We start from the raw sequence: 21,284 nt of genomic DNA, 5'->3' as shown, positions 1-21,284 counted from the left end.
CTCAAGCCATTGATGTAGTCACAGGTAACATAATTTGACAAAAAAAGGCCATCTTTTAAATTCATAAGGATAGCTTCTAGTTCAAGATGTCAAGGTGAACAGACTCACTTATTCCTCTCTCATAGGACTAATTTAAAATGATAGTAGAAGAATAAGAAAAAATATAGCCCACAAAAATGGAGAGCATTGTAGGTGGTCATGAGAAGATGAGAAGAGGAAAAGCAGATGCTTTAAGAGGTTTATAAGAGCAGAGAAGAGGAGGAGGAAACAGCACTCTAGAATATGAGAGAAGGGAACTATAAGAATAGAAGTCACCAAGTTGCTCTGAAGAAACTTTGGATTCAGAACTGGAGCATCAGTCCAATAGCCAACAAGTAGGAGTTCTAAAGACAAGACACTCATGATAGAGGAAAGGAAATTGTTAAAGAAATAACATCTCCAGAGATAAAGGCAAATCATCATTCACAGGATCCATAAGATAAATGAAAAAAAGTAGGATAAATAAAAAAGGCCCATACTTAGTATTGTTATGAAACTTCAGAACACTAACGATTTAAAGTGAGAATTTACATCCACACACATTTACTTGAGGATAGACTCCAATAAAAAGAGGGTGAACGCCAAGAAAGAGAAAGAGGTGGGAATCCTCCTATATAATAAAACCCTAACATGCAAATTGACTAAACAGTAGAACGACCAGTTGCTATGATGCGCACTGACCACCAGGGGGCAGATGCTCAATGCAGGAGCTGCCCCCAGTGGGGGCCGGCAAGCGGGCGGTGCCAGGCCACCAGTCAAGGTGAGTGCCAGCAGGGGGGCCCCCAATCGCCCTGCCCACTGGTCGCCCCACAGATTGGCCCTGATCGCTGGCCAGGCCTAGAAACCCTACCCTATATATTGGGAACAGTCTCTTAGATTTAAAAATTAAGACCTGGCAAGGCTACTCTAACCATGAAAAAACAGGATCATGCAGCAATGACTTGCATGGACTCGGCTTGCACATTTTTGTGGTCAGCCCTGATTCTGACACTTATAACTGTGTGACAAAGCCAATTACTTAACTTCTCTCTGCTTCAGTTTTTCTACCCATAAGATGGGAAAAATGGTACTACTGCCTCAGAAGGATCATGTTATGTACTACTTTTTATAATCAGGGCAAAATAATGTAGCTGCCATACAACAGCAAGATGCCTTTCACCTATATGAAAAGTATGGTCACTGGTGCATGCAGTGTCCCAGATTGCGAGAGGGTGCAGGCCAGGCTGAGGGACCCCCCTCCCCCATGTGCATGCATTTCATAATTTCGTGCACCAGGCCTCTAGTACATAATAAAGAATTTAATCTTGCCCCATAAGAGGTCAGGCCTTTGCTTTAGTTTCTGGGAGGTAATCTCTAAATTCCTGGAATGTCATGCCTAATAGGAGTGTCTTTGTTTGCCTGGGTAATTTGGACCAGCCTTATAAAAACTATGTGATTCAGGCTGGGGGCTTTGGGTCACACCTTGAGGGGCTGGAGATTATACTTAGCCATGTGAGCATACAATCATGTGTAAGTAATGGAGGCTCAATAAAAACTCTGAATACCAAGGCTCTGGTGAGGTGCTCTGGTTGGCAAAAGTCTGTGGTTATTGTTACACATCAATATTGAGAGAGTAAGTGTTCTGACTATGGAGAGGGGACAATGGAAGCTCTGAATTGGGTACTTCCTTAGGCTCTGCTCTATGTACTGCTTTCCTTGGCTGACTTCAGTCTGTAGTCTTTCTCTGCAATAAATCTTGACCATGAGTATAATAGTTTTCCATGCATTCTGTGGGCCCTTCTAGAGAAACAAACCTGGCATGACCCTTCCAACTTGCAACTGATGTCACCAGTTAGTGATCTTGTGTGGGCTGTGTTCCATCTAACCTTGCAGTTAGTTCTCTGCTTCTCAGGGACACACAAACAGAACTGGTTTAGGGGAATAATAAAATAGCATCCAAAGATGACAGTTGTGCAATAGGCCAAGTGAGGAAATTGGTCTAAATTAGAACAGAGATCAGCAGGCTAACAGAAAAATGTTTTCAGGGAAAAAATGGAATTATTTCAGATAATAGATGCTGTTAATGAGAAGTTGCAAGATATAAGGCTGTAATGGAAAAAGCCTTGGAATCTTAACAATGTAAAAAAGAATAACCAGAAACTCTAGGTAGATCAAACTACTTTAACAGAATGTCATGTTCCAAATATGAAATGATTTAAACCTTGATTATTTTTTAGCAATTGGTAAAATGTAAGAAAGGAGACTATATTTAACCTTGGCACTAGGGTATTTTCCTTTGAAGTGTAGGTGAGAGAAAGTAATTATTAGCACTTCCTGCTTCCGTGATGAAAAATAATGTGATGAATTGTTATAATAATGTAAAATTTGTTTATTCGCTATCAGCTTTCAAAATAAACCTCCTACAAAACATGGAAAAGCTAATCATGATTAGGAGCAGAACATAAACACTCTCCACATTGATGGTGTTAAAGTAAAGCTCTAGCTGACAGATGTTGGGAAATGAAAGGTAGGTAGGAGAAGAGCAAGGAATAGGAAGGGTACAAACACCCTCATTTAACAAAGTGAGATGTGAAGAGAATCTATTAAAAAAATCAATAAAAATTTAAATAGTGATGACAAAAATGCAGTGCAGTGGAAAAGAGAATGTTCTATCTGGAAACAAACAACCCACTCACACTGTAAATAAAAATATCAATTCTAGGTAATTTGTAGACCTTTTAACTATGAAAGGTAAAACAGTAAGGCCTTAGAAGATAAAATAAGAAGTTAGATTCATGATTTCAATATGAGGGAATTATTTTTTAAATATATATATATATATATATATATATATATATATTTTATTATTTTATTTTATTTTATTTTATTTTATTTTATTTTTTTCCAGAGAGGAAGGGAGAGGGAGAGAGATAGAAACATCAATTATGAGAGAGAATCATGATGGGCTGCTTCCTGCACACCCCCTACTGAGGATCGAGCCTGCAACATGGGCTTGTGCCCTGACCAGGAATTGAACCATGACCTCCTGGTTCATAGGTCAATACTCAACTAGTGAGCCACGCTGGCCAGGGGAAGAAATTATTTTTAAGCATATTGAAATTAAGAAACACCAACCTTAAAGGTAAGGACTGATAAATTTGATTACAGTAAAATTAAAAATATTCAAAAAATTTAAAATAGTATAAAGGAAAACCATACAAGAGCTACAATGGAGTAAAGACAGTCTCTCTAATTTATGGTGTTTGGAAAATTGGACAGATACATGCAAAAAAATGAAACTATATCACCAACTTACACCATATACAAGAATAAACTCAAAATGGATAAAAGACCAAAATGTAAGTTGTGAAACTATAAAAATCGTAGAAGAAACCATAGGCAGCATCTCTCATAGTAATATGTTCATCAGTACATCTCCTAGGGCAGGTAAATGAGAAAATAAACAAATGGGACGACATCAAAATAAAAAGCTTCTGCACAGCGAAAGAAACCAACAAAATTAAGAGAGCCCACTGTATCCGAGAACATATTTGCCAATGATACATGTGATAAAGGGTTAATATCCAAAATATATAAGGAACTCATATCACTTAACAAAAGGAAGACAAACAATCCAATTAAAAAATGGGCAGAGGACCTAAATAGTGGACATACAGATGAAAGTTGAGATTCTACCCTATTAAATTAACTTCTAAAAATATGATGGATTAAGCTCTGCGACTCTTAGACATTTATTATAACATTTATGATGAAATCTGAAAATTTTATAAAGGGGAAAATGTTGTTTCAGCTCAGTAGCTCTTTTTGACTTTCTAGCTAACAGAGAAATAAATATGACTAAATGTTCTGAGAAATGTTTTCCCAAGGCAGTTAATAAACAAATGAATAAATTATACTTGTAGATCCAAGTAATTTTCTTTTTATATTTTATTATGGGCTTTAAACTCACTTTTTTAGGGAAGCATATTGAGATGTCTGGATTTTTATGCCTTTGTAGACTTAGGAACTATTTTGTTCTCCATTCAAATGTAAACTATCCATCTGATCGTAATGTCTCAGTAAGGTTCAGCGTTGACAATAAAAAGACTAAGGATACCCCACTGCACTCATTTATGGCATGCACCGGAACCACCCAAATGCCCACTCAGTTGTGGCAGGTCACCTTGCTTCTGGTTTTGTGTTGTGTTTCAGCTCATCCTGTCCTTGTTCAAACTTTCCATACACATTTCCAAAAGAATGGTCATCCTAGTCCACCTATGCTAAAAGCATGCATTAGGCCTTATTTCTTTAAGAAGGTTGCATTTCAGGTATAGGATTTAGAAAATAACTAATCATAGGAATAAAGATCAACCAATCTGTTTTTCCTCACTGGAGGATATGTGTAGTAATTTAAGAGAGAGAGGATGGGAGAGAGAGGAGAGAAGAGTGAGGAAAGGAAGGGAGGGAGGGAGGGAGGGAGATAGGGAAAGAGAGAGAAAGAGAAGAGAGAGAGAGAGAGAGAGAGAGAGAGAGAGAGAGAGAGAGAGAGAGAAGAAAGAAGAGAGAAGAGAGAAGATGTGAAAGAGAAGCATTGATCAATTGCCTCCCATTCTCATCCCGACTGGGTATTGAACCCGTAATCTAGGTATGTGCCCTAACTGGAATCGAACCAGCAACCTTTTGGTGTACAGGACAATGCTCTAGGACAGTGGTCGGCAAACTCAGTCAACAGAGCCAAATATCAATAGTACAACGATTGAAATTTCTTTTGAGAGCCGAAAACCGATTTCTGCGCATGGGCCACAAAGTTTCAATCACACTGTACTTGCGCGCCCGCACGTGGTATTTTGTGGAAGAGCTACACTCAAGGGACCAAAGAGCCGCATGTGGCTTGCGAGTCGCAGTTTGCTGACCACGGCTCTAGGAGATACCAGTGCAGGGCAAACAATCTGTTTTTAAAATAGGTTGTCAAATAACCAGCTGCAGGCACTAAATTCAACCTACAAGTGTGTATGTACTCAAGAATGAGTCTGAGTCATCTGCTCTGTCTGTTTGGCACCCCTGTTTACACCACATCATGAGCCTGCTCATGTAGCAAGGCTGTTGATAAATAGCTTACCCTTTCTGACAGCATGGATGAGGAAAGGACAACCTGATCTTGGTTGATAAAATATGTATCTTATTGTGCAGTGAAGGGATATTTTTGAAAGCCTTGAGCAATTATTAAAGATGCTTGTGTGTGTGTGTGTGTGTGTGTGTGTGTGTGCACTTGTTTTATGTGATAGGTACTGATTCATGTTTTAAGAGGGTGTGCTTTTCTGTCTTAAAGAGTTGGCAGCCAGCTCGCCCTCTCAGAAATGGGAAATTTCTTGAGCTAATTTGGACATGCAGGCTATGTTTTTGTTCCACAAAGCTGTAACTCTTTGTCTAGACAGCCCTGCCAATTATCTGTGAATATCCCTATTCAGTATTGACTTTTAAAAAATAACAAAAAGGCCAGGTTTTTTTATTAGCCTGTTTTGTACCTAAGCTTTTAGGACAATTATATATTAATATCATTTCTAAAGCAGAAAGGAGTTATTTTTTTTTTCCAGAAAGGAGTTATTTGAAGTGATGACCTGATTACCTTGATGAAGAAAATCATATAGCTGCTATCTACTTTTTGAAAATGTGGCCTTTGGTTTGAGGGCAGCTTGGGAAGTAAGAACTTTTGGATTTAATTCCAAATTCTAGGTTAAGGTATGGCCAAATAATTTAGTCTTTCTATGTCTTAGTTTACTAATCTGTTAAAGAGGAATCAAAACATTTACCTCTCCTTGCAGAAAAATAAAGCATTGGCAGAGGTGGGGGACAGGGGCGGGCTATAAGGGGCCAATGGGAGAAAAAAGGGACTTATGTAATACTTTTAATAAAGATAAAATATATATATATATAAAGCATTGGCAATTGATTTGAAGGTACAAATCAGTGCAAATGCATTTGTTCTGTTTAAAGGGCTATGCCACATACTATTTATTGTTTATTTTATTTTTTAATATACTTTTATTGATTTCAGAGAGGAAGGGAGAGGGAGAGAGAGATAGAAACATCAGTGATGAGAGAGAATCATTGATTGGCTGCCTCCTGCACACCCCCAACTGGGGATTGAGCCCGCAACCCCGGCATGTGCCCTTGACTAGAATCAAATCCAGGACCTTTCAGTCCATAGGCCAACACTCTATCCACTGAGCCAAACCGTTTATCTGTTATCTGTTTGCTCCTTTATTCTGGCACCATCCAGTATATATATTCTCTTGTGGTCATCACCTTTCTCACAAGAAAGAGACCTGTCACTGTGACAAGAATTCAGAGAGAAATTGTGTGTCATGTGCAGCTTAGCTAACCAGCAAACCAGCAAAATTAAGGCAGATTTTGTGAAAATTCCATTTTGTATTTTCTGAATTATGAGGAGACAGAATTTTCTCAGTGGGCACAAACATGAACAAATGAGGCTAGTGTGACCTATTACAAGGAATCACAAATAGAGAAGGTAGAGAGATGGTAGCATCCTCTTTTCTGAGGGTCTTTCAAACAGATAAATAAAAACAAACCAAAAACGTGGCTCCCAAATAAATGCAGGAGGATTGGTTTGGTCACTTTTTTAGAGGTCCTTTGAATTTACAGCATGCGGGCATGAGTATTAGGTCAGCCACCAACCAGAGTGTCAACCTAAGTGCCAAGCTGTGTATTATGTGTTGAGAACTCACAAGTGAAAAAGAAACAATTTTTGCTTTCAAGGTCTTCTTAACTTACATGGGAGAGAAAGACATACCAACAAATTACAATGCTGTGTGATAAGTGCTAGACAAGTAGCAAACTAGTAGCAAAAACATGTGCTATGATTTCAAATTTTGCCTGAGGGTGGTTGGGACTGAAGAAGTCATATCTGCACTTGACCTTGAAGATCCAGTGGGGGTTAGTCAGGATAGGTCATTCTCGGCTGAGGGCAGAACCTGAACAAAGGCCTGGAGAAGTGGCTGTTAGTGGTAGATGAGCTTATTTTAGAGAGGAGATAGTATTTGAGTAAGTATTTCAGGTTGGCAATCCTGCCAGGTGGCCATTCACTGGCTCTGTGATTTGAGACACATTACATGGTGTCTCTGAGCCTGTTTCTGCATCGGCAACGCGGGGACGTTAGTATCTATCCTGCAGAGTTGTTGAGATTTCAATGAAATGATCAATGTAAAAAAGGCCAGGAACAGTGCAAGGATAGAGTAGATGTTCAGTAAATGGTCACTGTTGTTTCACCTCCTTGACTGGGCTGCCATTGTTGCTATGGAACTGCAAATTGTTTAGAATATCATGATTTTATACTGGGAAGGGCCTCTCAACATAAGCCATCTGTAAAATGGAAATAATACCTACTTTCAGGGTTGTTTGTGGATTAGAATTAACATTAAACACAGGCCCAATAAAGATGCTCTGGAAACAGTAGTTATTATCATTAAAATAACACTTGTCTCTCAAAGGCCAAAATATATGTATATTTTCTTTATACTCAGATTATGAAGCTTTGCACGTGTACAGAGCTGCACCTTCTGCTAAACCAATGGCACAAAGTCACTTTTGAAAGTATATTTCCCTGAAAGGTAATGTGTCATATTTCTGAATACATTTTCTGTGTGAGCTGGTTGGTATAAATAAGTCATCCAAACATGTTTGTTTTGCTATTTCTGTGTCCCCGGACCAGGCCCTGGACCAGGCACCCAGAAGATGCTTATAGAAATACCTACTACATGAATTAGTGGGTAACTCTCTAGCTGGTTCTCGCAAACACATTTTTTTTAAATGGAGAAAAACAATTTTACATTCTAAAATTGCCTTTTCAAAACCAAGTGTCCAAACCACTTGAACAATTCAACATGTACAAATGCACATGGTATCAGCTGGTGGAGAGGGTCATGCTGCTTCAGAATCACTTATTTACCTGGAGGATGCATTGGTTCAACCTATAATTATCATCGTAAACAGTTATTATAGCCATGATCATCATTATGACATTTCTAATAAGTATTATTGTAGAGGTCAACCTAGTGTTATATCAATAAACCAGGACTAGAATATCTTACGAGTTCACTTCATAGTTTTTCTTGCTAGACCTGTATTTAGGTACCAGAAATGGTAGAAAATCCAGCACTTTTTAGTTTCCCAAAAAACCCTCCTTTACTTTTTACTCCGCCCAATTGCATAATGCTTCTGAGAGGTCATGTCTCCACTGTTCTTTCCTGTTTTGATGATGAGCATTGATAATAGTGGAAATGGTTACATGGAGTCTGGCTCAAGCTTGTGAAAATGACACACATTCTGACTTAAAAAATGTTGGATTGCAGCGGGAAAAATCAGCATGGATGCCCTTGAACTTTCATATCACACAACAGCTGCAACCTCAGAGCACTAATTATCTCTTCCACCAACTTCAAAGCAGAACTGGACCCACATTATGCGACACAAAGCCTCTTCTGTCTCACTTTTGAAGGGCTGTGGGAGAGAGACTTCACAGCTTGCCTTGAAAATGTATCTGTTCTTTAAGAAATTATTTGGTTCACATGCTAAATAGAAATTTATAATATTACAAATTTAGCTTAGCTCTTGTTTGTTCCTCAGTAGGAAAGGAAAGAAAATGTATCTAACCAACACTCTTTTTGTTGCAATGAGTTATTTGACTTAAATTCAGCATCTCTTTTCTGGTAGAGACTTTGAAAATCAATTTCTTTATAGATTTGAAAATTAGGGAAGTTAGTTGGGAATTTACACTCTGGGGTTTTCAGAGGCTCCATGGCTCGTACCCAAAGTTGTATTTACTTTCAGTTGAGACAATTGATATTATAGGTGCTGCTTGTAGGTTTCATTGTGATCACTACCCTGGGCCTTCATGTTCAGCTGTTCTTTTCACCATTGTCATTTATTCACTGAGCAGCTACAGTTAGGCTCAATATCTAAAATTGCGATTTTTGTAGATAAAAATGATCAGTTAACCTAATGTTCAGTCTCTTAAGTATTTATTGAGTAACCAACCTTGTAAAAGCAAAGGTTCAGTTATGTAGGGAAAGTAATCCAAAAGTAGAATACTAAATCACAGCTTTTCAAAGATTCACTCTATTGATTTGGTACCATACTATTTTCTATTTGCAAACAATATTTTATATGGCACTCAATTTTTAAAAGAAGTTACTGGTTTGCAAATTATGTAATTAATATGTTTGACCAGGGGGATTGAGCACAAAAAATATCCTTAAAGTTTGTTAGTTTAAAAAGGAAAACAGCCCTAGCTGGTTTGGCTCAGTGGATAGAGTGTCAGCTTGCGGACTGACGGGTCTCAGGTTCAATTCCAGTCAAGGGCACATGCCTGGGTTGCGGGCTTGATCCCCAGTAGGGGACGTGCAGGATGCAGCCAATCAATGATTCTCTCTTATCATTGATGTTTCCATCTCTCTTTCTCTCTCCCTTCCTCTCTGAAATCAATAGAGATATATTTAAAAGCAATAAGAAGGAAGAAATTTATACATATATATTGAAAAGTGGTTAAATAATATGGAAGTCTATAAAATAAGACCCAAAACCTATTTTCTTACCACCTGGAGTAAATTGTGTTAACAACTTGTATTTTAGTCCAGACTCTCTTTTTCTTTATTTTACATATAAAATGAAATATGCAGCTTTTTTCCCCACTCAGAATTATAGCCTGGATAATTCTCATACATGCAGAATACTTAACTTTTGAAATCCAGAAGGGTTAACATGTCCACTCTTAAGTAGTTTTTTTAATAGTCACTTCCCACATTCAGTTGCTTTGTAATTGAGTGCTTTTCAAAATTAGTTCTGTGGTAATTGCCCAAAAACATTAAAAGAAGACTTATAGTCTCAAAACACTTTTATTTAAAACCATCTTCTAAAGAACATAAGGTACAGTAACTACACGATTTTAGCATGGTGGGTTAAAAACAAAACAAAAATACTTATTCAAATGCTTTATCTCTGCTATACCAAATAAGAACAAACTTAGAATCCTCAAAACAAACAAAACAAAACAAAACAAAACAAAACAAAACCCCCACTAGGTTCCCAGGGGGCATATGCACCATAGCCAACATCAAATGATGTTGTTTTCATCTTTTTAAAAATTGAGATATAATTGACACATCTATATAATAAAAGGCTAATATGCAAATTGTCCCCTCGGGAGTTGACCAGGAGTTCAACTGACTGAGAGTTTGACCGCTCGCTATGATGTGCGGTGACCACCAGTGGGCGGCGAGGAACAAAGGAAGGCCTCAGCCGCCCTGATCACTGGCCAGGCCTAGGGACTCAACGCTTGCATGAATTTCGTGCACTGGACCTCTAGTAACATGATATTAGTTTCAAGTGTAACATAATAATTTGATATATGTATGGTTTCATCTTAGTTTTTAAAAAAATATATTTTGTTGATTTCAGAGAGGAAGGGAGAGAGAGAGAGATAGAAACATCAATGATGAGAGAGAATCATCAATTGGCTGCCTCCTGCATGTCCCACACTGGGGATCAAGCCCTAACCCTGGCATTTGCCCCAACTGGTATTCGAGAATCTATGACCATGCTTAACCACTGAGCCATACCAGCTGGGCTCATCTTAGGTTTTAATTAAAAGATAATGAAGTCCAAATTTTTATGTTTAACTTCATCCTCTCTCTAAATTTTTCTTAAATGTTTGCCATCTTATATTGTTTGCTGATGAGCACAGGAGGTGGGACAAGTAGGTAGAATACAAATGTTAATAGAAAATCTCTGAAATAACTCACTGTATTTAGTTTAACAACCTTTTCTCCCCTGGATATAGTTGAAGTTGAATATTTACATATATATATATATAGCCCGGTGCACGAAATTTGTGCATTAGGGGGGGGCGTTCCTCAGCCTGGCCTGAACCCTCTCCAATCTGGGACATCCCTCTTGCAATCTGGGACTGCTGGCTCCTAATGGCTCACCTGCCTGCCTGCCTGATTGCCCCTAACCACTCTGCCTGCTGACCTGATCACACCCAACTGCCCCTCCTTCTGGTCTGATTATACCTAACTGCCCCCCCCCCCCACAGCCTGATTGCCCCCAACTGCCCCCCTGCCAGCCTGATCACCCCCAAGTGCCCCACCCCCACCGGCCTGCTTGCCCCTAACCACCTCTGCCTCAGCCCCTCCACCATGGCTTTGTCCAGAAGGATGTCCGGAAAGTCTCCCGGAAGGTCTCCTGGTCTAATGAATATATTACCCTTTTATTAGTATACTAGAGGCCCATTGCAGGAAGATTCCTGCAAGAATAGGGCTTCCTCGGGTCTATTCCTGCAAGAATAGGGCTTTCTGCGGCCGGAGCGAAGAGGCGGGCTTCTCTCCCTTCTCTGCTGCCTCACTCCCTCCTCCGCTGCCTTGCTCCCTTCTCTGCTGCTTGGCTCCCTTCTGCAGCGCTTGCTTTGCTCCCTTCTGCAGCGCTTGGCTTCCTTCTACGCTGTCTTCAGTCTTTGCTCTGCACCTGCATATGCAAATCAACCACCATCTTTGTTGGGTTAATTTGCATACTCGCTCCTGATTGGCTGGTGGGTATAGCAGATGGATGGTCAATTTGCATGTTTCTCTTTTATTAGTGTAGATATATAGCATCATAGTTGGGTTTTTTTGGAAAATATATTTTTATTGATTTCAGAGAGGAAGGGAGAGGGAAAGAGATAGAAACATCAATGATGAGAGAGAATCATTGATCGGCTGCCTCCTGCATGCCCCCTCCTTGGGATCGAGCCTGCAACCTGGGCATATGCCCTTGACCAGAATCAAACCTAGGACCCTTCAGTCTGCAGACTGACACTCTATCCACAAAGCCAAACCAGCTGGGGCACATCATACTTTCTGATAGTAAAAGTTTTGGTTCCCAGGGAAGACATTAATATATTACCATGTTAACAAATTGGAGAACACTGTCATGGTGGCAAGAACTCTGCTCTGAAATCAAGAGACTTGATGTTTTCTCTGAAGTGAAAATGGAGGTAGACTGAGTTATTTGTAAATCTTTAAGTATTCCCCACCCCCAGATAGAAAAAACAAAATCTACTTCTATAAATACCAGTTTACTGAGGAACCCAAGTATTGATCCTATTGTGGTGAGGGTGTTTTTTGGTATCTTTTTTGCATTTTTCAAATATCAGGTATGTCCCAACTTAAGAAAAAACAGTAGGTACATCTAAACCCAGAAAACTATAAACATGGTCTTTTCAACTTGAATTACAAAAACATTTACTTCTTCATTCCCTTTATATTTGTAAACTACCAGTGAACCTAAAATGTTATGGAATTTGGTCAAACTGAAACAGTAGCATAGCTATTTTTAAATAGCTGTGCATTTTGTACCAAATAGTGCATTTGTACCAAAATACAACAAATTATAACTGTTATCTGGTTATAGAAATGCAGCCTTTGTTTTCTTGTGGCACGGAATGTGCAAATAAAAGTCATAGGAAAATATAAGGTTTTCTTCTTCCCCCACCTCCACAGTGTATGTTGAAAGCTACAGTACAAATCATTCAGGACAGATTGATATCTGTGGGAACCTTACTTGTTTATCTGTTGAAAATTACCAATGAAAAGGCTTTATAGTAACCTAAGACAAAATAATATTTTTGAGAAATGCATAAAATGTGTCCCTTAATTTCTTTGGCCATATGAGGAGTTAACTGTAGTTTATCTTGTTTTTCCTCTCTCTCTCTCTCTCTCTCTCTCTCTCTCTCTCTCTCTCTCTCTCTCTCTCTCTCTCTCTCTTGTTTCGGTGGTTGAGAGGACAGATCAACGAACCCTTAGCATTGCTGAAGTGCTCAAGTGTTGTCATATTCTGTACTAATAGAAATCTAAGTGGAATAGTCTGGGTGCTCAACCTGAATTACTGTTAAGTCATTCCATACCTATGAGTGATTATTATACAGTAGGGCCTCAGACTGCATTGTGTCTCCATTTCTACCCCTGGAAAATATTTAGGTGATTACCTGAAATGATAACAACAATAACAACAAAAACCTTCTCTTTGTAAATCTGGAAAAATTAAGCCAAGACTGGTTCATCAGACTATTATTTCTCTATAAAAGTTACTAGGCACATTCATTTATTTTTGATATGTATTCGTTGTTTGCACAAATGTGTTCATTGTAGAAGAATCTCAAAACACAAATGAACAACAATAACGAATTGCTAGTGGCACCTGAAGAAATTACTATAATAACATTTTAGAAGCTAACCTTTCAGTCTTCTGAGTTTACTAAAGGAATGTATGTAGCAGAATTCTTAGTCATAAAGTCAGCTATTGAATAACTTCTCTTCTCTTCCTAAGTGGAGGGTCTATTAGCTTTATGTTTAAGGAACTGAGAAGAGAAGTTGCCAGATCTGAGCTACCACCGGGCAATCCCTAAATTCATCTGTTGTGCTTGGAGAATCAGTTTAGTTTTGGGCTGTAAATTTAATGTCCAAGAAGAAGGGTAAGATAAACTTTTTCTTCTTGGAGAGTTGAAAAGGAAGTAACTGAGTCCTAAGGCAAACATAGGGGGAAGGGAAATGATTGAGAACTTAAGGAAGTCAGAAAAACTCTGGTCTGGTCACCAGTAAGATTGAATTTAGAGCCCAGCCACTGTGCGACCTTGGGTCAACTGCCAACCTCTCTGGGCACTGGCATTCCCATTTCTGAAATGAAGGGAAGATAAGGGAGAGTGACAGGTAAGATGGAGACTGCAGAAATGTCTAAGACATGGTTCCTACTTAGTTGGAAAGATTAGCATGCGCAAGAACTACAATTCTAAATTGAGTTGGTGGTGGTGGTGGTGAAAAGATGAGGAAGGAAAGGACCTTAACAGAGGGCTCAGCTAAAAGTTTGATCTCATTTAATACCTTCATTAAGGACCTAGACATGTGTTGTCCAATATAGTGGCATCTACCCACATGTGGCTACTTGAGCACACAAGATATAACTAGTCTGAAATCTGTAGGTATAAAACACATTCTGGATTTTTTAAACTTTAGTACAATTAAGTGTAAAATACCCCTTTGATAATTTTAAAATATTGATTCAATGTTGAAATGATAGCAGGTTGGTTGGATATATTGGGTTAAATAAAATATATCATAGAAATTTATTTTATGTGTTTCTTTAAAAAATTTTTAATGCAGCAACTAGAAAATTTTAAATAGCATATATGGCTTGCATTCTATTTCTGTTGGAGAGTGCTGGTCTAGGACATCATGTCAGTGGGGTTCACTTTGGGAAAATGTGCAATCATTAACCTGTACGTGGATATGGAAGATGTTACAACTCTTCAGCCTGGTCTAGTAGAATGAGTGTCATCAGAAACCCAGATCCTTCAGAGACAAGAGAAAAAGCATAAAAATGGGATGAATAGAACACTTGAAGGCAAATAATGATAAAGGTTTACAACAACATATGGCTATGAACTTCCGTATGACAAAAAGCAGTTCAGAACTAGTCTGACTGCAGGGCCACATGCCTGAGCCACCCCCATTGGCAGCGCTTGATTGCTTTAACTGTGCCTTTCTGCAGACAACTTTGTAATAAATAGCTTTAGGCAAGAAGGCAGGAGTGGGAGGGAGGGAAGAAACAGGGACCAGTTTATAAAGCATGTTTATAGACTTTATAGATTGGCCTCATAAAAGAATGAGATAATACGTGTCAGTAAATGATTACAACTGCCCTGAAAAACTGAAGGCATTTGCTAAATAGCAACTGGTCTTCCTGGAAAATTTCCTTTACCTCATACAGATGAATCATTTACTTCCAGAAAATAGCACACTTACTGGAGACGCAGTTCAGTCCTAGTAATTAAATTCTGTTGGCCCAGTAGGGTCAGATTTCATGGTAACATGGCAGGAGGGAGACTACAACTAAAAGAACCCTTGAAAATGTCCTCAACACCATATCCAATGGCTTTTCACAGTCTTCACCCGTCTAAACTGCAGAGCACCACTTGACAGGAAAAACCTTCCCTTCAGGAAAAACCTTCCCTTCAGCATTTTCTTCTCCATTGCCTCCTGTGATGTGATGTCCGAGCCATCTCACCGCCTGACCCATCTTGTCAGGGACTTAGTGCAGCATCAATTGGAGAGCCGAGGTTTGTGGGTTGTGATGAAAGGTTGGTGTAATAGTTTATGTAAAGGGCATAGTAGATTCTCAATACATGATAGCTATTAGTGTTTTTTTATTACTTTTTACTGAATTCTTTTTTCATCCAAGCCCTTTAAGTTCTCCCCTCTCTATACATTACAGAATTGTGTCTACTTCTTTAGTTTCAAATGTCACCTCTTAAGTAATAGAAGGCTGCAAATGCCACATCTGAAACCCTCTTTGGATGCAGCGTATAAGCATTTCCAGTGTTTCTAGGCTAACACCCAAGTACTTTTTTTCTCCCAAATCTCCTTGCCCCTCAAGTGCCCTCCTGTCAACACACCACTTCACTTTTGCCAGGTACAGCCCTGCATATGTGTGCCTGGGTCTTCCCACTGCCTGTCATTACGTCCTTGCACACCCCACATCTCTGTGAATATACACAGGCCAGCATGCTAACAAATTCCAGTGTGAATTTAGTTTGTGTTCATATGGGGGTTCATGGAAGATTTTTGTTTGTTTTTTGTTGTTGTGTGTTTTCTTTCTTTTTTTAAAAATATATTTTTATTCATTTCAGAGAGGAAGGGAAAGGGAGAGAGAGATAGAAACATCAATGATGAGAGAGAATCATTGATGGACTGCCTCCTGATTGCCCCTCACTGGAGATCAAGACCGCAACCCAGGCATGTGCCCTTGACCGGAATCGGACCCGGGACCCTTCAGTCTGCAGGCCGATGCTCTATCCACTGAGCCAAACGCGCTAGGGCTGTTGTGTTTTAAATTAGTTTTTAGAGAGAGAGGGGGAGAGAGAGAAAAAAAAAGAGAGAGAGATCAATGTGAGAAGGAAATACCTGTTGGCTGCCTCCTGCACATCTCCTACAGGGTGATCAAGCCCCAAACCCAGGCATGTGCCTTGACTGGGAATCAAACCAACAACCTTTTGGTGCACAAGACAACATCCAACCAACTGAGCCACACCAGCCAGGGCAACCATGGAAGTTTTATGATTGGGTGGAGATATGTTTTTTTAAAACCACTTTATTGAGGTATGATGGACATACAAAAAGCTGTGCATATTTAATGTATACAACTTTTTATGATTGATGGGAAAGCAAAAGAGATTGTGTTGACAAGCTTTAGCTGTGGGACACTGGGCAGGTCATGTCACCTCCCTGTCTCATTTCCTTCATTTGTAGGATGAGTGATCTGGACTTTATCTTTAAACATCCCAGTGCCAGGATGCTGAGCTTCTAGAACGCAATAGACATGTAGAGGAAGACAAGGACCACAATATTATTCTAAGCTTTGCCAAAAGCAGGATAGTGAGAATGGATTGGTGTTCTCAAAAAGTTCATGTTAAGGGTAAATTTCAATAGTTATAATAAATCCACACTGTATAAGTAAAACTTTGCCATACCTGAGAAGTTTCATGTGCTTGTTACAGTTTTTGTTACTAAAATTATCTTTTATTGATCATAAATTATATGATTTATTAATCATACAAATAGTTTTATTATTTATTATTGACAGTATTACAGAGGTTCCCCCATTTCCCACAATCATAAAAACCTTGTTGAGTTTTAGTTTTATAGATTAAAATAAATGGTTTATTTATTTATTAAAGATAATGTACCGTATTTTCCGGCGTATAAGACGACTGGGCGTATAGAAGATTTTCCTGGGTTAAAAAGTCGTCTTATATGCCGGAAAATATGGTAAATACCAATACATATCTAATGTAAAAAGTTAAAGTAATAGAGAAAATGAAAAGAAGACAGTAAAAATCACCCTTTAACGTGGCCATCTAAATGTAATCATTTTTGAAATTTTGGTTAGTATCTAAGGTATGTGACCTTATGTAAAAGAGATCAAACTATAAATGCTGTTTTGTAACCTGCTAAGAAACTCTTTAATAAATTGTAGACATTTTTTTTAAATTATGACTATTGGTCTTCTGTAATGGGTATAGTTCATTGTATGGCTGTACCTGATATATTTATTTACTCCTTTCCCAATGGACATGTATGCTATTTCTAATTTCTCACTGTTAGGAACAGGACTGTGATGAATGTCAAGCCATACCCAAGCTTACAAATATATTTAAACACACTCAGATAGAAAGAACAGATGCATTTTCATAGGTAATTAAGAGGCAGCCAATAAATACACTTTGATAATCAGATTGTCCCTGCAATGACCCAATTTCTGATTTGCAAAAGATTAGTGCATTGTGACCATTATTTTCCTGAAGGGTGGAAACTTACACTTAATCACTGTATCTAAAAATTACTTTCATTCTATTAGAGATGGAAAGATAATATAAAGCATCCCTTCCCCAGCTGAAACTATCGTTATCTCTAATTAAAACATCCCTGATGCACATGATAAAACATGTACTGGCTTCTCATCTCAGTTGAATATAAAGTTTTATTGTCATGCATGTTAAAAGCTCTTCTTTGTTTCACTAAGTCAATAATACCTTTGACTTGGGCTGACACCGTTTCCTCTTGTTAATCATTGACTATAGATTTCAGGGTATGGGTTTGATGAATACAAACAAAAGACAAACATTTCTGTAAATGAAAAAGTTTAACTTAAAACAATTCAAAATCCCAAACAAATTAAAATAATGTTATGAGTTAATTCTAAAAGAATATTTTGGGAATGAATTTGTATGTTTGCTCTTTTATCCTAGTAAGTTGTCCAGTGTCTGGTACCTAGTGGATACTCAATAAGTATTTGTTAAAGAAATGAATGAAGGAATGAATGAATGAAGCCACTTTTGATTTGTGACTTAAATATTGGCAATATCTGAACCAATGGAGCCAGTTCAACAATCTATATGCAATACAATAGATCTGATTTTCTATTTTTAAAAATAAGGTGAATGGCTTCCACTAAACATAACTCACCAATTTTATCATTCTCAAGATCTGTTGTTATGAAGACATCAGCAAATTGTGTACTATGGGCCAAATCTAGCCTGATGCCTTTTTTATTTTATTTTATTACTAGAGGCCTGGTGTATGAAAATTCATGCACTGGAGCGGGGGGTGGGGGTCCCTCAGCTCGGCCTGCCCCCTCTCACAGTCCGGGAGCCCTCAGGGGCGGGATGCGACCCAGCAATCAGGGGAAGGCAATGCCCCATCACACCTCTTCTGCTGCCACTGCTGGCAGCACAAGCCTCGGCTGGCCCTGGTTACCTGAGCCTTGGGTGGCTGGGCAGCCACCATCCAAGGCTTGCCTGCGCCTCGGGCTGGCCCTGGGTGGCTGGGGGGCTGAGGGGACTGGTGAACTCTGGAGGCAGGCGCCCAGAGTGGCCAGGCCTGCCTAGGGGCGGGCCCGGCCTTGTCATGCACCTGCAGCCCTGGCAGGGCTGAGGGGACTGGGCGCCGTCATCTTGTTGGCTGTGGGCGCCGCCATCTTTGAGGGCATGATGGTCAATTAGCGTATTCCCTCTTTATTGGCTGTGGGCACTGCCATCTTTCTGACGGTGTGAGGGTCAATTAGCCTATTCCCTCTTTATTAGATAGGATTATTGTTTTGTTAATCCTCACCTGAGAGTATTTTTTTCCCATTGATTTTTAGAAAGAGTGGAAAGAGGGAGGGATGGAGAGGTAGAGAGAGAGAGAGAGAGAGAGAGAGAGAGAAACTCTCTGTGAGACTCATGGATTGGTTGCCCCCTTCATGTGCCCCAGCTGAGGCCAGGGAAAAACTTGCAACGGAGGTACGTACGTGCTCAGACTGGGAATTGAACCCACGACCCTTTGAGACATTTGCCGACACTCTAATGTGGACACACCGGCCAGGGCTAGCCTGATGTCTGCTTTAGTACAGCCCATGAACTAAGAATGATTTAAAAAATATTCTCAAATGGTTGAAAAAAATAGCGAAAGAAGAATGATGTTTATGACAGATGAAATTTTATAAAATTTAAATTTCACTATAGATTAAAATTTATTGGAATATTGCCATGCTCATTCTTCCATATATTACTTGTGATTATTATTGTGCTACAACCTAGAGATGAGTAGTGGCCTATAAAACCTAAAATATTTACTCTCTGGCCATTCATAAACAATGTCTATCAACTCCTAGTTTAGGATTGTTTTGGTCAGTTTGGGTTGCTATAATATAATGCCATAGCCTAGGTAGCTTACAAACAACAGAAATATTTGGAGGCTGGGAAGTCCAAGATTACGCCGCAGGCAGTTTTGGTGTCTAATAAGGACCTGTTTCCCAGTTCATAGACAGCTATCTTCTAGCCGTGTCCTCACACAGTGGAAGGGGCGAGCACCTTCTTTTAACAGGGCACTAATCCCATGACCTACTCTCATGACCTAGTCACCTCTCAAATGCCCCGTCTCCTAATACCATCACATTGGAGGTTAGGATTTCAGCATATGAATTTGGGGAGACACAAACATTCATTTCTTGGGTGCCGAGGAGCGTGTTGTTCACTCAGCAGCAAGAATGCATTTGCATTGCCAGCCTTATGGAATGCTAGAGAATTTACTACAATAACAGGTAACTTGGCAAAAGAAAGTCAAGGCAATATGCCTGTTTTGTTAACAACTTGAAAATAATAGTGGTAGCATATTTTCTTTACTCTTTCATCATCTCTAATTTAGAAGACCAATCTTATATAATGCAGAATATTATTTGAAAATCTATCAATAAGGTTTTTAACACCAGGATTGCTTAGAACCTCCTAACACCAGGCCCAATAGTTCACTTGTGACTCTCCTGGTCTCCCCATGCTTTCCCCCAGGGCCGCATCGGCTCCCTGGTCTTTTAATTCTTCGACATATTTTAGGTTTGAAATTTTATTTTTATTATTTTATTTTTCTTCTATAGCCAAGACACTCATTTTTACCAGGTTTCTAAGTAAATATTAATAAATGAACAGTTTGATTTATTGTTATGTACTGTTAAACAAGATAATTACAGCTACATTTATGAGAAAGAGAGAGAAAGAAAAATGTTTTTACTGGTATATATCCTCTATTCCTGACTTTATCTCACTCATTTTTAAAAATTTATTTTAAAGAGAGGAAGGGAGAGAGAAACATCAATGTGTGAGAGAGAAATGTTGACTGGTTGCCTCCCACATGCACCCTGACTAGGGATCAAACCCACGACCTTTTGGTGTATATGACCTGACTGGGAATTAAACCTGTCACCTTTTGGTGTATGGGACGATGCTCCAACCAACTGAGCCACACTGGCCAGGGCTCACTCATTTTTAATAATGATAATTATTTCAGGTTCCCCTCAGCAACTTTAACATGGATCATTCTCCAGAAGAACAGATCAACAAAATTATCTATCTATCATCTACCTATTTATTTTAAGAAATTGGCTTGTGAGATTGTGGGGGCTGGCAAGTGTGCACGTACACCAAGAAGTGACTCAAAAAGAATCTACTGGTCATAATTTCCTTTATTCCTTGTCATTTGCAAGTATCCCTTGGAAGTTTCTTTATTCAACCTGCCCAATGAACACACTGTTTTTTTCCCCATGTATGGCTTACAGATATAGGATGAGAGTGGGCATCTAGATATACCTCCAGGGAGGTTTTATCAATTTGTTGGTAGAGTCCATAATGAGGGAGGAGAGTCGCAGTACATTGAAGTGTTGGCAGTGAGTGCTATTAAAAAGGCCAAGAATCCATATCTCATGGTTGTTCATGGCATTGACCATGCAACCTTGCATGCCATTGGGGCTGCCCGAGTGGGCTGTTCACTCTTTACCTGTCTACACTATTCCCACCCCTATGTGTTCACCCTGCTGTGGCCAGAGTTGGTAGATAAGTCATCATGGTGTCCTTTCCAATATGGCTCTAGAACCTCATTATAATAATAACATCAAATAATATTTGTTTAGCACTAAGTCTTTGCAAGGCACTGTTTGAAGCACTTCACATGTAATACCTCATTTTCTTCTCGTAACAACTAGTAGAAAGGTACACTTTCAGGTGGGGAAGCAGGACTCAAAAAGCTTAAGTGATTCCCTCAAGGTCACTCAGTTCGTAAGTGATAGGCCTGGGATTCAAACTCAGAATTTTTTTTAAAATATATTTTATTGATTTTTTACAGAGAGGAAGAGAG

General features: G+C 39.1%; 1 protein-coding gene across 1 annotated transcript in view; it reads left to right on the top strand.

The window, feature by feature from the left end:
* Window positions 1–21,284, top strand: part of TMC1 (transmembrane channel like 1) — a 308,867-nt gene that overhangs the window by 3,265 nt on the left and 284,318 nt on the right. The window contains exons 2-3 of the mRNA XM_079791452.1: window positions 5,613–5,718; window positions 7,560–7,646. The gene's annotated coding sequence lies outside the window, so the exon portion shown is untranslated. The remainder of the gene's footprint in view (window positions 1–5,612; window positions 5,719–7,559; window positions 7,647–21,284) is intronic.

This window comes from Cnephaeus nilssonii (genome assembly GCF_951640355.1).
Source record: "Cnephaeus nilssonii genome assembly, chromosome: 14".
Classification (NCBI taxonomy): Eukaryota; Metazoa; Chordata; class Mammalia; order Chiroptera; family Vespertilionidae; genus Cnephaeus; species Cnephaeus nilssonii.
The sequence above is the reverse complement of the archived record's forward strand: the minus strand, read 5'-3'. Positions and strand labels throughout refer to the sequence as shown.